This window comes from Tenrec ecaudatus (genome assembly GCF_050624435.1).
Source record: "Tenrec ecaudatus isolate mTenEca1 chromosome 2 unlocalized genomic scaffold, mTenEca1.hap1 SUPER_2_unloc_12, whole genome shotgun sequence".
In the NCBI taxonomy this organism is placed as follows: domain Eukaryota; kingdom Metazoa; phylum Chordata; class Mammalia; order Afrosoricida; family Tenrecidae; genus Tenrec; species Tenrec ecaudatus.
This window is the reverse complement of record NW_027457572.1, coordinates 792,557-808,476: the sequence shown is the minus strand read 5'-3', so window position 1 is coordinate 808,476 and position 15,920 is coordinate 792,557. Positions and strand designations below refer to the sequence as shown.

The 15,920-nt window shown below is 44.9% G+C and overlaps 1 pseudogene; it reads left to right on the top strand.

Moving 5' to 3' along the window:
* The first annotated feature begins 563 nt into the window (after positions 1 to 563).
* LOC142435840 (thyroid transcription factor 1-associated protein 26-like) lies at positions 564 to 1,355 on the top strand (annotated as a pseudogene).
* Positions 1,356 to 15,920: the final 14,565 nt, after the last annotated feature.

Genomic DNA, 15,920 nt, shown 5'->3' with positions numbered 1-15,920 from the left:
ATGTTGTCTTCAGGGCATTTATGTGGTTTTGGAAGTTCATGGTTTGGGAATCTTCTAGGGATATGATTTGGAAGTTCCACGTGTTTTGGGAGGCATTTAGTGTGTTATTTGTGGCTTCAGAGTGTTATTTGAATTTTAGGGAATATTATGGCTTTTCAGACATTTTAAGGCTTTTAGGGTGATTTTAGTGTTTAAGGGTGTTTATTAGGCTTATATGTGTTTTTATGGCTTTTAGTGTTTTGTTAAAATTTTAGGGTGCTTCTTAAGGCATTAGAGTGTTTGGGGGGATTAGGTTTTGGTTTTCAGGGCTTTAGGGTTTTGTTGGATTATTTTTTGCTTTCATGGTGAATTCATGTCTATTAGGCTGTTGGACTTTTACAGGGTTTTATAGTGCTTCGGGTTGCTTTGTAGGGATGTTCTTGGGGTTTTAAAAGACTTTTAGCGTGTTTTTAGGGCTTCACGTGTTCTTTATTTTGCGTTTTAAGGCATTTGCATAATATTAGGGCATTTATTATGTTTTCGGGACGTAAGGAGTTTTTTTTAAGACTTATGGCGCGAGGCCTCCGCCATGGCGCCGGTGAAGCTGCGCGCCGAGAGTCGGGGTTTGCGTGGCGAAGCGCTTTCTCCAGTGGAAGTCACGAAGAGGGACTTGAAACAGAGAAGGTGGCGATCGAATCATCCGAAGGCTTTTTCGGGGAGCGTCCGCGAGGGGCAAGGCTTTGCACTTCGAAGAAAGCTAAAGATTCAGCAGTTACAAGAAATTGCTTTGGAAGGAAAGAAAGTTTCAAACCTCACGGGAATCCCAGTTCACAGATCAATACCCAGACCACCTGAAACATCTCTATTTAGCTGAAGAAGAAAGGCTCAAGAAACAAATCAGAAAAGTTCGCCAGCCTTTGCCAGAAGGACAAGTTGCACCACCTTTGCCAGAAGATCACGCCAGCCTTGACCAGGCTGTGTCTGAGGAACAGTGCAGTCTGGACCATCCTCTGCCAGAAGAACATTGTAGCACCGCAGTAAACTCCTTTGCTACCCTAAAGACAAAGAGGAAGAAAACATCCAATCAGAAAGCACAGGAAGAAAATTCACAGATCCAAGCCAAACGTGCTGCTAAGAAACAGGAATTTGAGCGGAGGAAACAGGAGCGAGAAGAAGCTCAAAGACTCTACAAAAAGAAGAAAATGGAAGTGTTCAAAATATTAAGCAAAAAGACTAAAAGGGGCCAACCAAATTTGAATTTACAAATGGAATATCTTCTTCAAAAAATACAAGCAGGAAATTAAATCAGATACATCCTTAATCAGTGGCTGAAGCATCTGCATATGTCGACTATTTCTGAATGGACAAGGGGACTTCAAATCTTCCAAGGGAAAGTTCCATTGTCTTTTCAGTACATCTTTCACAAACTTTTTGAAACTTTCTTGTGCAATGTGCCTCTTAACAGCCAGCTAAATATATGAGCATAAACTGTATTGCTAAGTTACACTAAGTGTAAAATGTTGCAAATGCTCTTTTTTTAAAGGACATTTTCTATACAGGTTGTACATTATAGGACTTGTTTTAATTTGTTTCTAAAGAAAAATAGATTGAAGAACCGAAAGCACCTTCTATTTGGGAGCAGACTCAAACATAAATACTTTTGTAATATGTAAAGTAAGTACAAAATGTTTTATAGGAACAGCTTTAATGCAGTGCTTCAATTTACACAGTGTTCAGCAATTGCGATCTGCGATTCATTTCAACAATGGAGGCCAACAGTCCTGCTTTGCTTTTATTTTAAATTAAGTGCATTTTGCTGGGAGATGGACTTTCTAGAAATATCAGGGCAGAAATTTTATTCAGGACAAGTAGTGCTGCAACTACCTTGTGGCCCACTATATAAGGATATGATCTCTAAGAGCAGATGTGGGCATAAGGACTCAGTCATTAGTTGTAAATATTTCCTGAAAGAAATGAAATACTTTCTTAATCTTTGGTCATTCAGATAGTCATGTAAACCAGTAGTGTTGCAACAAGAATTAAGCTTTCCAGATCTGTGCAACTGTATTGTAAGAACACTGTCACTGAAATGTGTCCCCTGTTGGTGCCCTTGGGAACTAAGGCAAGTACTGGGATGTTTCTTCTGCTTATTTCTTGGCAATCATTGAAAAACATGTTGGCAACAATCATTGCAAGCAAAAGGTTTGTAATAACAGTCATTTAAAAATTGTGATTGCGTAATGAAATGTTAAAAGTGGTAACGAATGTCGCCTGAAACTGCATTACAGCTGTAGTAGGACTTCCATGTACACTATCAATTGATTCTGCATTCTAAAATGCAATGGGGAGAAAGACCTGCGATCTTTACTTTGGGAAAAGCAGCCACATAACTGAAGGGGAAGCCAGAGAGATTGCTTTGGCACGATCCCAGCTTATTGCATTGACAGACAGAATGCAGTAGGAGATGCTGAGTTTATTAAAGAAGGTTGCACAAGATAGGTTACCCTTTTACACTTCTCACACAAATTGTCCACTGACATTAGTTACACTGTGTCGACCTTCTTCCAGATTGCACCTCGTTTGTTCCCTTTGCAGTATGTTTCCCTTCCTCCTCCTCTTCATTTTTGCTTCTGAGAAATTGTTGACCTTTCGTTTTCAAATAGATTGGTTTTCAAACAAAGGTACCACTCACATCATGGAGTAGCCTTTGTGTACTATTTCAATAAAGGGTGATTTCACAGGATAAAAAAAAATTAGACTTATGGCGCATTAGGGTGTTTTAGAAAGCCTTTTACCATGTATTTAATGGTCTTAAGATGTTTTAGAGAGTCTTTAGGGGTGGTCTTAGCATTTTAGAAATATTTTAGACGTTTTAGGGTTTTTAAGGCATTTATAGTGTTTTTAAGACTTTTAAGGTGTTTTTAGAACACGGCTGACAGGTACACACTATTTCAATCAGGCTCTGGTTAGTGCCTCTCAATCAATTGGTGACATGGGAGTCTGGATAATGGATTACCTTTACTCTGCAGATGAGAAAACGCACTCAAAAAGACACAGGTGTTGACCCACAGGCACACAACTGGTTAACAACAAAGACATATTCACAACCAGTGTTGGGAGCCAGAGCCCTAAGCCCCACATACCTGTCCCCAGCCGAACAGTCAATCTATCCTGAACCATCAAATGATCTGAGCAGATCCTCCCACCCAACTCCCCTTCCCATGCCAAATATTTTATTTCAGAGGATGGCAGTGAATCTGCAGCTCTGAGAGAGGGACATATCTGATCGGAGCACATGGAGCAGATGAAGGGGGAGGAGGGGAATGTGGAGCACATCCTGGCACACCAGGACTTGAGGATGATGTTCCCACTCAGAGAATCCAGTCCACATAGAAGACCACATGGCCAGCCCCACGATGAGACAAGACACCCCTCAAAGACCCATAGCCTTAGAGGGGACAACACTGAAGACTCAGTGTGGGAAATGCGCCCGAACTAATCCTGCCACACCGAGGCATAACACTAAGGGGGTACAGCAGAAGAGAAAGAAAACGAAGCATCAAGGTCTCCAGGGAATGCCAAAGGATGACTTTGGGGCCAGTACTTGGTACACCAACAGACTGGACTGGAAAACACTCTTAAAGGCCAACAAACCGACCTTGAACTAACGATGAGCCACTTCTTTCTTGTTGAGTTGTTTTCTTTCATTGTCATTGGATTTTGGTTGTTTTGTTGCTTTTAGTGCTTGGTTTTGCTGTTTTGTTTTGTGTATGTTATTACATCTACAGGTCTGTCTAAATAAGATAGGCTGGATGAACAATCTGGAGGAGAGAAAACAGGACCAACACTTCTGGGGAGACATGGGAGAGAGGGAGGTGTGGGGAAAGGTAGTAGTGTTAAGAAACCCAGAGAAAAGGGAAGAACAGGTGATGCAAATCAGTGGTGACGGGGATGTAGGAGGCCTGGTAGGGAGTGATCAAGGGAAATGGAACCAATGGAACCAAGAGGAATTACTGAATTACTGAAGCACAAATGAAAAGTGAGCATGGCAGTGGGCCCAAGAGGCAAATCAAAGGGAATAGAAAAGCAAGCTAGGAAGCAAGGGTCAATTATAGAGGTTTAAAAAAAGGCATGTACATATTTAAATATATGAGCATGGGGAAATAGATCTATGTCCCTATATTTATAGGTTTTGTATTAAGGTAGCAGATGGACATTGGGCCTCCGCTCAAGGACTCCCTCGTTGCAAAAATACTGTTCTATTGAATTGGCATTCTATGATGCTCACCTTCCCTACACGATCACTGAACACAAAGCAGGTACATAAGCAAATGTGGTGAAGAAAGCTAATGGTGCCCAGCTATCAAATATATAGCATCTGAGGTCTTAAAGGCTTAAAGGAAAACAAGCGCCCATCTAGCTCAGAAGAAACAAAGCCCACATGGAAGAAGCACACCAGCTTGTGCGATCATGAGGTTTTGAAAAGATTTGGTAGCAGGCATCATCAGAACAAAAAAAATCTTATCCTTGCGAATGAGCGGGGAGTGCTGGGTACAGACACAAAGCCCATTTACAGTCCTCTGGACATCCCTAACAGAAGGGTGTCAGGGAGGAGATAAACCAAGACAGGTACCAGATAATAACGATGAAACACAGCTTTCCCCTAGTTCCTACATGTTTCCTATCTCCCACTATCATGATAATTTACAAATCAGGCTAGACTAGAGAATGTACACTTGGACAGATAGGAACAGGAAACATGGGGAATCCAGGGTGGATGAGCCCTTGAGGACCAGTGTTATGAGTGCAGACTCGGGAAGGGTGGAGGGAGGGTAGGTTGGAAAACGGAAACCGTATACAGGGATCTACATTTAACCTCAACAGAAAAGTGGGTGAAGGAACATCAGACAGTGCAAGATATGAGAAAATAATTAGTAAATTATCAAGGGTAGCTCGAATGGAGGGGGAAAAATGAGGAGCTGAGGCCAGGGGCTTGGGTGGGGTGGAGAGTGGATATTTTGAGAATAATGAGGGCAATGAATGTACAAATGTGCTTTACACAACCGATGTATATATGCATTGTGGTTAGTGTTGCATGAACAATTTAAAAAAAGGTCTGGACAGAGGGCACATGCAAGGATGATCTCAGGCTGGATTAGATCAGCAAAATCACCTCCTGGAGTTGCCTCACCCTGTGTCTATTCCTGAGTCAGGCATGAAGCTTAGGGCCCATAGTCCCAGGAGCTGGACAGGGAGGGAGGCGGGGTTCTGAGGTCATTCCATAGGGGCAATGGCCCTCCTGTCCTGCCGGGCCCACCCTCCTTTGTAATCCTGCTGGCTGGAGCACGGCTTTCATGGAGTTCACACCATGGGAGCTCTACTACTCATGGGGGATTGGCAGGAAGCCTCTGCTTATGCGCACACACCACCACCTAGCTGGAGGATCTCTGTGAACAAAGCCTGAGGCAGACAACAAGCCCACTAATTGATGCTGTAAGAGATACAATCAGCATCCAGAAACCTGCAACTGGGAGTAAGAGGCAGCATACTTGGCCCCAGCCACTCCCACTGCCATCTTCAAGGAGTGACATTCTAAAGCAGAGGGTTTTCAAAAGGCACTGCCAGGACTGTGGAATGAGCAGCTCATTTGTGGACATGGATACTGTGTGATCCAGAAGTATTACCTCTTCCTTTCCATTCAGGTGAGACAAAAAAAAGTTCCAAATAGAAAGCCATGCATCTAAACAGTATCCAATAGCCACTCATGTGCAGTGCTGCTGCCTCCAAAGAGCTTTCCTAGGTTTTTCTCTCTGTGGACAGATATACCTTGGTCCTTGGCTCTGCATGAGAAAGAATTCACGCCAAAGCCAGGTTTGTGATCCAATTGTGTTTTAGGACAGATAGGGAGGCATGGTAGGCAACCCTGGTGGACCCCAGTGGCTGAATTGAATTTACTTGGCCTAGGTGGGTCAATGTGGGTGCAGCACCCACCCAGGTGTACCTGGCCTTCCTGACTGGAAACCTGGACCTCTGAGCACGCTCGGTGTGCCACTCTTTCCTGGGTGGCTAGCTTGGCCCTCTGAGCATGTATCATGGACAACCTAGTCCCTATGCTAGCTACCTAAAATTTACACCCTGAAGAGATATGGACCCAAATCTTTGGGGTACAAGGCGACGACATCTTTAGGTCCTTCCTGCTGCCAAAAGGGTGAAGTGGGGCTTTGGGTCCATACCCTTTCTACTCTGCTGGGAGGGGTTGTCCATTCAGGTCTAGGATGGATAAGGTTGAGGTGGTCCAGGAGATGGTGGTCCTAGAGGTGGCACACTTGGTTCAGAGGGCTTGGTAACTTGAGAACTTCTGGAAAAACAAACAAACGGACAAAAGGGTGAACAGTTTAACTGAGACAAGGCTAGGCTTGTGAGGTGGCAGTGCCCTTGAAATTAGGTGAGTGTCACAGGAAACAAAAAAAAAATCTTAGGATTATCAGGCATGTGTGTTTGTTCGTTCTAAGTATAGGCATGGGAGTAAAAGCATCCACAATTTCCCCTTGAGGGTACAGGGTTTGGGAACTACTGGGTGCACTGAGATCACTGTTTCATTTATGATCCTAATGTTTGGACCCATTGCTAAGAACCATGCTTCTATTTAATCCTATTATCCCTCAATTATTAACTTTGGTCAAACAAATTTTGTTTTCATTAATTACTTTCATAGTTATCTATCTATCTATCTATACACACACATTTAATTGAATGGAATGAAAAGGTCATGCGTTATAGCGTTAAATTGTAATATTGGAATACTACAGCGGGAGTCAACAGGGATCAAAAGTAAAGTAAGTGTCTGAGTCATTTTTAATTTTCTTGGCTTCAAATTGAATAAAAGACTTGTAAATTACCCAGAGACCAAATTCCCATGGTGCCTCCTTCAACGTGTAGAATGTTCAGGGATGTTTCAGGGCTGGGAGAGTAGTAACCCCTAAGTCCAGGATCCCTTAGGGCAGGGGTCCTCAAACTGTTTACACAGGGGGCCAGTTCACTGTCCCTCAGGCCGTTGGAGCACCAGACTATAGTTAAAAAAAACCAAACTATGAACAAATTCCTATGCACATTGCACGAATCGGCTACTAAGTAGGACATGCAGAGGCAGCAAAAACACCCTGAGGGTGGGATAAATGTCGTCAGGCCACATGTGCCCCACGGGCCACAGTTTGAGGATGCCTGCCTTAGGGGTTCCTGGGTGCACTGGGGATGAAGGTCTCTACTGCTCCTCAAAAGGAGAAATGCTGTAACTTCTGGCATTTCGGCCCACTTTCCAATCACTTTACAAAACTGTTCCAGGTGAATCAGGGTTAGAAGGGAAAGTGTACCATTCTCTGGCCACCATTCTCCTTTCTCAAATAAAGTTGCATAGTGTATCAGCTTTTGTTTGTCTAGCCTCTGTGTCAACTCTATCCCAATTGGACAGGATTCATGCAAGGGGGCAATTCCTGAGTATGAAGCTGCTAAGTCCCATCTAGAAAGCACAAAAGAAGGCTATGTAGAGCTTGCTGCCTCAAGGTCAATAAACCCCACTTGAGAGCGAGCCCTTTGTTTCCCTGAATCTGTTGCCTCAGGAAGATGCCCCAGCAAGAAGTAAGGGATCAAAGACAACTCACTGAGGGCGACTTTAAGTCCAACCATTATTCTAGACAAGCTAAGAGGACCACTGCTTGGAATGGCCCCACGGCCTTCCAAGATGCCTGCTGCGGGAGCAGACTCTCAAATCTCTGAAGGGAAGGGGCATCTGGAAGCTCAGGGAACCTTAAGGGAATTGGAATTTCTGTCTGGAACATCGTGGCAGTGGAACTGTGTAGTAAGAGCTTTCCCCAAAAGTGCCTTAAGCAGCAACACTGAAAGCCTAAAGGTAACAGTTACTCAGGTAGGGTTCCATAGGCCATTGGCCTAAGCCTGGGCCACAGAAAACCAGCCTGTAACAAGGAACAAACCTACACTGGTAGAACACTAACACTATAACACCTCAAGTTTTAAATTCAGGAAATAATTTTAAACATTTTTATTCTTTACTTTCATAGTTATCAATATGTATATATGGCATTCAAATATATAAAACGTGCAATGTTTTTGAAATGTAACCAAATTGTCACATTGATAATTTATAAGTTTGGTACCAGATAAGTTTCAATTAAATGTTTTAAAAATGTTGTGCTGGGCATTATAGGGCTAAAGCAGCTTGTTTGAAAAGCCAGGAGAAAGGGAATGGAGGGGAAAAGGGAAATATTTGGCTCCCAGGACAAGGCAGGGCTAACTCCCAGGTCTATTCAACCAGCTCCCTAGGCAGTGCCCTTCCACATGTTTGGGCTGGTGGGCACCATCTTGGCCAGGGTCACAGGCCCCGTTTCCCCATGGCCACAATGGCGGCTATATAGGATCTCTGGGAAAAGCTTAAACAGCCTTGACAAGAGTGAAGCCATTATGAGCTGACAGAAGGCACCATGTAAAGTAAATAAAGTAGCTATGAACTGTAAATGAACTAGCTGATATAGGGGAGTGCACATAGGCTGTGCAGATGTGCCCAAGGGAATGTCCCAAAGGATATGGATGCTCAGAAGATTCGCGAGAGCGACCAGAGCAGTCTTTGTTCAACTAAGAATGACTAACTGCAACACCCTGCTTCTCTACTCTGCCTGCTTGCACACCTGCACATTGCAAAAGTATAAAAACCTTTGGACAATTAGACTGGGGCTGCTCAGGAAAAAAACTTTTTCTGATGAACTTGCCAGCGGTCGGAGTAGTTTTCTTTCTGGGAATGGACAGTGGCTACAACATTTCGAGGTGCACCGAGATCCAATTGCCACTGTTTGGGCTTGCTTAGAAAGGAAACCTCCTTAACAGGAGTGCTCTCCCCAGAACTACGGATTTCTGATTTCTCTAGGCCAGGGGTCCTTAAACTCTTTAAACAGGGACCAGTTCACTGTCCCTCTGATCAGTTGGAGGGCCGAACTATCGTTTCAATAAAACTATGAACAAATTCCTATGCTTCCTGTACATACCTTATTTTGAAGTTTAAAAAAAAACACACAAACAAACGGGGCACAAACACTCAGCGGACAGGATCAAGGTCCTCGGCTACCCGCATGTGGCTCACAGGCTATTGTTTGAGGACCCCTGCTCTAGGCGCTCACAAAGAGAATGTAGTTTCAGCCCTAAAGCCTGGAGACTCCGCAATTTGTTTAAAGGTGATTGGACAGAAGGAGTTCCTGATTTGCCCATGCAAGACTCGTTTTCCCTTCCCCTATTTCCCAGAGTTCATAGTTATGTTTATGGGGAACCAGGACATCCCTATCTGATCCCTAAAATTGATGCGTGGATTGACATTGCCACTAATAAGCCAGCATAAACAAAAGACTTACTTCCTCCTGCAACAGAAAGGGTTCTTGTTTCAAGATTTCAGGAAACATGGCAGGACCAGAAAAAAAATAGACCCAAGGTCCTAAAACCACTAAGGTGGAGGCCGCCCTTCCCCAACCCCTCCCCATACCCCTCTGTCTCGGCTTTATTCCTTTTTGCAGGAGGACTCTGGGAGTGGGAGAACTAGCTTACGACCCTTCATTATCACTGCCACCCTGTCAGGTGCATGGGGCTGGAGAGAGAGAAATACTCACAACTCCTTTCTGAGTCCACACCCCAACATACACTAGGGCTGGTATGGGATCTCGACCGCCCCACCCCCCAAGAAGGATGATTCGGCAGCAGCCATTCTCCACTCAAGGCAAGCAGCCCCAACACCTGGGGAAGACCCCTGAGTCCCTTTTGGGTATATATCCCCTTGTATTCCAGTGATTTGTATAATTGGAATCAACAAAATCCCTTTTTCTGACAAAGCAGGTCTGATTCCTTGATAGAAACGGTTTTCCATATGCATTAGCCCACCTCCAGAAATTGCCAGCAACTTCTCCAGGTGCTGTTCACAACACAGGTACAGTAGCCCTGCCAGAGAGAGGCCCAGTAAGCAGTCAATGGACATGATGGTCAGACAGCAGGCACTCCCCATGTGAGGGAAACTCTTTTTGCCACTGCACGAAAAATGTGAGATCCAAACTCCTTGCAAGGCACAGAAGGCCTAACCAGGTATCACCAGTTTCTGTTGCAGGCCCTCAGTGGAACAGCTAGAAAACCTATGAATTTATCTAAGGTCAGTGAGAATTTTCAGGCTCTTACAAGAGAATGTCTGCGTGCCTTTTTAGAGTGACTGATGGAAGCCTACGGGCTTTATATCCCTAACGGCCTGGAGGCCCCGAGAACAGGAGGGCAATAAGTATTGCCTTTATTACTCAGTCTGCCTCAGACATGAAAAAGAAGTGGGAAGGGTTTGACGGGAAAAATCTTAGTGATTTGGTACAAGTGGCTCAGCGGGTGTGTAACAACAGAGATGATCCTACCACGACAGAGACAAAGAAACTAGTTAAAATACTAGTAATTGCCATGAGAGACCCCAGAGACTCAGGAAAAGGAGAGCATGGCCTACTTACGGAGAGACTGACCTGTGGGCACCGCCAAGCCATGGGGCAGGATCAATATGCCTACTGCAGGAAAGAAGGACATTGGAAAAATCAGTGCCTTGAATACCCCAAGAGAAGCAGACGACCCTCCAATAGAGAGGACGGGCCTCATCCACACCTAGAAAATCCCAAGCAAGAGACAATAATGCTTGAAGAAGCTGAATGAAAGTGTCAGTGCTCTGTTTCACTTGGTCCCCAGGATCCCAGGCTAACTGTCCAAGTAGGAGGCCAGCCAGTCAATTTCTTAGTGGACACAGGGATTACCTTCTCAGGTTCAGAAAAGAGTACAGGCAAATTGTCAAAAGGGAAGATTTGAATTACTGTCAGCATATGATTGCTTCCAAAAAAAACTCACACCAGAAGATTTGCATGGAGGTTAGGTGGGTTTCTCAAGACATCATGATAAAAAATATCTGTCTGCCCTTTGTCCCAGTTAGCCATATGATTTTTATGGCACTGGCCCCTGGCTTGGCTGTTGAGCCAGGGAAACTGTTTTTGCAGGACGTGAGACGGTGGCCTGTGGCCATCAGTGGAAGGACAAAATCTCCACAGTGGTCTTCCTGCTTCAATATGGAGCCACCTATATCACCTTTCGGACATTATTGTTGTCCTGGGCTCAGAATCGCCACCCCAGGTCTAGAAGGCACCTAACAGATCCACACTATTTGAATCAGGCTCTGGTTAGCCCCTATCGATCACTTGGTGACATAGGAGTCTGGACAATGGAGTACCTTTACTTTTCGGATCAGAAAACTAACTCAAAAAGACACAGGTGTTGACCCAGAGGCACACAACTGGTTAAAAACAAAGCCAAACTTACAACCATTTTCTGGAGCCAGAGTTCTGAGCCCCTCGTGGCTGTGCCCAGCCGAGCAGTCCCTCTCTCCTGGACACACCAAAGATCTGAGCAGATATTCCCCACAACCCCTCCCAAAGATTTTATTTCAGAGGATAGCATTGAATTTGCATCTCCTGGACAGAGACATTATCTGATCAGAGCACACAGAGATGAAGGGGAGAAGGGGAGAGTGGAGCACATCCTGTCCCACCAGACCTTGAGGATGATGTTCCCACTCAGAGAAGTCAGTTCACATAGAAGACCACATGGCCAGACCCACGATGAGACACAATGTCCCTCAAAGACCCATAGCCCTAGAGGGGACAACACTGGAGACACAGTGTGGGAATTACCCCAAAGCTGATCTCGCTACACCGAGGCATAACACTAAGGGGGTACAGCAGAAGAGCAAGTAAAAGGAGCAGCAAGATCCCAAGGAAATGCTAAAGGTGGACTTTAGGGTCAGGGTTTGGTGCCCCAAAAGACTGGACTAGAAAACACTCCTAAAGGCCAACACACAGTCCTTAAACTATCTATGAGCTTTTCTATCTTGTTGACCTTTGTTTTCTTTTATTGTCATTGGATTTTTGTTGTTTTGTTTATTTTGCTGCTTGGTTTTGTTCATTCTTGTTTTTGTGCATGTTATTACCTCTACAGGTCTGTCTAAATAAGATAGGCTGAACGAACAATCTGGAGGAGAAAAAAAAACAGGACTAGCACATCCTGGAGGACATGCGAGAGAGGGAGGTGGGAAGAAAGGTAGTGGTGTTAAGAATTCCAGAGACAAGGAAACAACAAGTGATGGAAATCGGTGGTGAGGGGGATGTAGGAGGCCTGGTAGGGCGTGATCAAGGGTAATGTAACCAAGAGGAATTACTGAAACACAAAGGAAGACTCAGCATGGCAGTGGGCACAAGAGGAAAATCAAAGGGTATAGAAGAGTGAGCTGGGAAGCAAGGGCCAGTTATAGACGTCTAAATAAAGGCATGTACATATGTCCATATATTAACAAAGAGGCATGGAGAAATAGATCTATGTACATATGTTTATATATTTAGTATTAAGGTAGCAGAAGGACATTGGGCCTCTGCTCAAGGACTCCCTCATTGCAAGAACAATGTTCTATTAAATTGGTATTCTATGATGCTCACCTTCACTACACGATCACTGACCACAAAACGGCTGCATAAGCAAATGTGGGGAAGAAAGCCGATGGTGCCCAGCTACCAAATGATATAGCGTGTGGGATCTTAAAGGCTTGAAGGTAAAGAAGCAGCCATCTAGATCAGAAGCAACAGAGCCCACATGGAGGAAGAATACCAGCCTGTGTGATCACAAAGTTTCAAAGGGATAAGGCAACAGGCATCATCATGAGAACAAAAAAATCTTATCATGGAGAATGAGAGGGGACTGCCGGGTATAGACCCAAAATCTATTTGCAGTGCACTGCATATCCCCTTACAGAAGGATCTCAGAGAGGAGATGAACCAAGACAGGGTATGAGACAGCAAAGATGAAACACAACTTTCCTCTAGTTCTTAATGCTTCCTCTTGCCCCACTATTATGATCCCAATTCTACCATACAAATCTGGTCTACCTAGAGAAGGTACTCTAGTACCGATAGGAATTTCAAACACGGGGAATCCAGGGTGGATGGGCCCTTTAGGACCAGTGTTATGAATGGAGATACTGGGAGGGTGTGGGATGGAAAGTGGGAACCGATTACAAGGATCTTCATTGACCTCAAAAGAAAGGTGGGTTAAGGGGGACATCAGACAGTGAAAGATATGACAAAAGTATTAGTACATTTCCAAGGATTGATGAGGGATGGGTGGCGGGCATTGAGGGGGGGGAATGTGGAGCTGAAGCCAGGGGCTTGGGGGGAGAGTGGATATTTTGAGAATAATGAGGGTAATTAATGTACAGACATGCTTCAAACAGCTGATGTATATATGGATTGTGGTTAGTGTTGTAGGAGCCACTAATAAAAAGATCATAAAATAAACAAAAATAATCTGGGCAGAGGGCTCATGCAAGGATGATCTCAGGCTGGATTAGACCAGTCAAAACAGCTACTGGAATCGCCTCACCCTGTGTCTATTCCTGAGTCAGGCATGAAGCTTAGGGCCCACAGCCCCAGCAGCTGGCCAGTGAGGTAGGTGGGGCTCTGAGGTCATTCCACAGGGGGAATGGTCCTCTGTCCTGCAGGGCCCACCCTCCTTTGTACACCTGCTCTCTAGGGCACGGCTTTCATGGAGTCCACACCATGGGAGCTCTACTACTCATGGGGGATTGGCAGAAAGCCTCTGCTCATGCGCACACACCACCACCTAGCTGGAGGATCTCTGTGAACAAAGCCTGAGGCAGACAACAAGCCCACTAACTGATGCTGTAAGAGATACAATCAGCATCCAGAAACCAGCAACTGGGAGTAAGAGGCAGCATACCCTGGTCCCAGCCCCTTCATAAAGCACTGCCAGGACTGTGGAATGGATACTCTGTGATCCAGACGTACTACCTCCTCCCTTCCAGTCAGCTGAGACAAAAAACTTTGCAAACAGAAAGCCATGCATCTGAACAGTATCCACCACCCCAGCCACTGCTGCCTCCAAAGAGCCTTCCTGAGTTTGTCACATCTCTCTGCGGGCAGTTAGACCTCTGTCTTTGGCTCCGCGTGAGAGAGAAATCACGCAGAAGCCTGGTCTGTCACTCAAGTGAGATTTATGAGCATTAGGGAGGCGTGGTGGGCAAGTCTGGCCGACCCCAGAGGCTGAATTGAATTTACATGGCCTAGGTAGGTCAATCCAGGTACAGGGCCCACCCAGGTGTACCTCCTCTTCATGGCCAGAAACCTGGACCTCTGAGAATGCACAGGGTGCCTCTCCTAACTGGGCTCTTATCTTGGCCCTATGGGCATGCATAATGGATGCCCCAGTCCCTAGGATAGCTACCTAACATTTGCCCCCTGAAGAGATATGGACCCAAATCTTTGGGGTACTGGGCGTCGACATCTCTAGCTACTTCCTGCTGGCAAAAGGGGCGAAGTAGGGCTTTGGGTCTATACCCTTCCTACACTGCTGGGATGGGTTGTCCATTGAGGGCAACTTTATCCAGGATGGATAAGGTTGAGGTGGTCCAGGAGATGGTAGTCGTGGACCTGGCACACTTGGTTCAGAAGCTTTAGTCACCCGATAACTTCTGGGAAAAACAAACGGTCTAAATGTGAACAGTGTTACTGCGACAAGGCTGAGCTTGTGCGGTGGCAGAGGCCTTGAAATTAGGTGAGTGTCACAGGAAACAAAAAAATCTTAGGATTATCAAGCATGTGTGTTTGTTCACTGGAAGTACAGGTAGAGGGATAAAAGCATTCACACTTTCCCCTAGGAGGGTACAGGTTTGGGCACTACTCAGTGCAGTGGGATCACTGATTCATTTATGATGCTAAGGTCTTGGACCCGCTGATAAGACCCATCCTTTTTTTAACCCTATAACGCTTCAATTTTAATTTTGGGAAAAAAATTATTTTCTTTTTGTTGTGGACTTTCATAGTTATTAATTTATATATATATTAATATATACATTTTTAAAATGTTATGAAAACATCATGCTCCGTGTTATAGAGTTAAATGGAAACAATGGGCTAGCACAGGAGGCGTCAAAAGTGACCAAAATAGAGTAACTGCCTAAGTCATTTTGAATTTTCTTGGGTTCAATTGGAGTAAAGGCTTGTAAATTACGCGGGGTCCAAATTCCCATGGTGCCTCCTAAAACGGGTAGAATGTTCCGGGATGTTTCAGGGCTGGGACATTAGTAGCCCCTAAGTCCAGGATACCTTAGGGCAGGGGTCCTGAAACTTTTTACCCAGGGGGCCAGTTCACTGTCCCTCAGGACATTGGAGGGACAGACAATAGTTTTTGTTTTGTTTTAAACGTTTTATTAGGGGCTTATACAACTCTTATCACAGTCCATACATATACATATATCAATTGTATAAAACACATCTGTACATTCTTTTCCCTAATCATTTTATTTTCTTTCTTTCTTATTTTTTTTTCCATTTCGTTTTTTACATTTTATTAGGTACTCATACAACTCTTATCACAATCCATACATATACATACATCAATTGTATAAAGCACACCCATACATATCCCGCCCCAATCATTCTGAAAGCATTTGCTCTCCACTTAAGCCCTTTGCATCAGGTCCTCCTTTTTTCCCCTCCCTCCCCGCTCCCCCCTCCCTCAGGTGCCCTTTGTAATTTATACATCGTTATTTTGTCATATCTTGCTCTATCCGGAGTCTCCCTTCCCCCTTTCTCTGCCGTCCCTCTACCAGGGAAGAGGTCACATGTGGATCCTTGTAATCAGTTTCCCCTTTCCAACCCACTCACCCTCCACTCTCCCAGCATCGCCCCTCACACCCTTGGTCCCGAAGGTATCATCCACCCTGGATTCCCTGTGCCTCCAGCCCTCATATGTACCAGTGTACAACCTCTGCCCTATCCAGCCCTGCAAGGTAGAATTCGGATCATGGTAGT